We start from the raw sequence: 2,021 nt of genomic DNA, 5'->3' as shown, positions 1-2,021 counted from the left end.
AGACAATATATAAGCTCCACACCATAGACAATATATAAGCTCCACACCATAGACAATATATAAGCTCCACACCATAGACAATATATAAGCTCCACACCATAGACAATATATAAGCTCCACACCATAGACAATATATAAGCTCCACACCATAGACAATATATAAGCTCCACACCATAGACAATATATAAGCTCCACACCATAGACAATATATAAGCTCCACACCATAGACAGTATATAAGCTCCACACCATAGACAGTATATAAGCTCCACACCATACACAGTATATAAGCTCCACACCATAGACAATATATAACTTCTGGGGGCTAACGGTAACTAGCTAGCTATATGTCCCGGGGCTGATAGCAGACTGGGGGCTAACGGTAACTAGCTAGCTATATGTCCCGGGGCTGATAGCTGACTGGGGGCTAACGGTAACTAGCTAGCTATATGTCCCGGGGCTGATAGCTGACTGGGGGCTAACAGTAACTAGCTAGCTATATGTCCCGGGGCGGATAGCTGACTGGGGGCTAACAGTAACTAGCTAGCTATATGTCCCGGGGCGGATAGCTGACTGGGGGCTAACGGTAACTAGCTAGCTATATGTCCCGGGGCTGATAGCAGACTGGGGGCTAACGGTAACTAGCTAGCTATATGTCCCGGGGCTGATAGCAGACTGGGGGCTAACGGTAACTAGCTAGCTATATGTCCCGGGGCTGATAGCTGACTGGGGGCTAACAGTAACTAGCTAGCTATATGTCCCGGGCTGATAGCTGACTGGGGGCTAACAGTAACTAGCTAGCTATATGTCCCGGGGCTGATAGCTGACTGGGGGCTAACAGTAACTAGCTAGCTATATGTCCCGGGGCTGATAGCTGACTGGGGGCTAACAGTAACTAGCTAGCTATATGTCCCGGGCTGATAGCTGACTGGGGCTAACAGTAACTAGCTAGCTATATGTCCCGGGGCTGATAGCTGACTGGGGGCTAACAGTAACTAGCTAGCTATATGTCCCGGGGCTGATAGCTGACTGGGGGCTAACGGTAAATAGCTAGCTACATGTCCCGGGGCTGATAGCAGACTGGGGGCTAACGGTAAATAGCTAGCTACATGTCCCGGGGCTGCTGTCATCCCAACTGAGTCTCTCTGTGCCGGGGGAGTGAGGCAGACAGACCGGGGTGTGCTAGCTGGCTAAATTAGCATTAGATTAATCGTTTATCTATACAGCTAATGTTAACGTTACTAGTGAAGTTATGCGTGGGTTAGCTCAGTCCTGTTAGCTGTGGTCGTAACAGTCATACTAAAAATAACTTTATTAGCGTGTTGAACGATGTTGTAACCTCATAATGTTACCAAAGAATGTATAATGTTACCCACAAAGCTTTAGCATCAACGTTAGCACATTGTAGTAACGTCAAGCTGGTATCGATATTGAACTTTCAAAATAGATAAGGTCTCTGTTGTATTACTGTGATAAAAAGTGGGATGTAATTAATCACAAAATGATGCTGAATGGCAAAAAAAATGTTTATTTTCTGTGACATTGTATGATTAACAATTACTCCTGAACGTACCATCTTGGTGCCAGTGTTCTGACCGAAGTTAGAGTAACCGGAGGGTGAAATGTTATATAATAATAATACTACATTTATTTATAAAGCGCTTTCAAGTCAAAGTGCTGTACAGAACATAGAAAATGCAGTTTAAAAACAGTTCCAATGACTAAAATATAACACACACTCTCAGAAAAACATTAGATTAAAAATTAGGTCTCATACACAACAGTAAACAGATGGGTCTTTAGCTTTGCTTTAAAAACCTCAACAGAACAAGCCTGCCTGATGTTCAGAGGTAAGCTGTTCCACAATGTTGGTGCGCGGAAGGAAAAGGCCCGTTCCCCAATTGTCTTCTTTTTAACCCTTGGGACACTCAGAAGACCCGTCCCTGAGAACGCAGGGCTCGAGCAGGCACATAGGGTTTCACTAGGTCATTGAGATACAACGGTGCGCTGCCATTTAATATTT

At 44.6% G+C, this 2,021-nt stretch overlaps 1 protein-coding gene across 1 annotated transcript in view; it reads left to right on the top strand.

Moving 5' to 3' along the window:
- Positions 1 to 314: 314 nt before the first annotated feature.
- The window catches only part of LOC114551629 (transmembrane protein 79), a 10,704-nt gene continuing 8,997 nt past the window's right edge, over positions 315 to 2,021 (top strand). Inside the window, exon 1 of the mRNA XM_028572634.1 lies at positions 315 to 329. The gene's annotated coding sequence lies outside the window, so the exon portion shown is untranslated. The remainder of the gene's footprint in view (positions 330 to 2,021) is intronic.

This window comes from Perca flavescens, unplaced genomic scaffold, assembly GCF_004354835.1.
Source record: "Perca flavescens isolate YP-PL-M2 unplaced genomic scaffold, PFLA_1.0 EPR50_1.1_unplaced_scaf_27, whole genome shotgun sequence".
In the NCBI taxonomy this organism is placed as follows: domain Eukaryota; kingdom Metazoa; phylum Chordata; class Actinopteri; order Perciformes; family Percidae; genus Perca; species Perca flavescens.
Note: the sequence above shows the minus strand (reverse complement) of the source record. Positions and strands in the feature narration are given on the sequence as shown.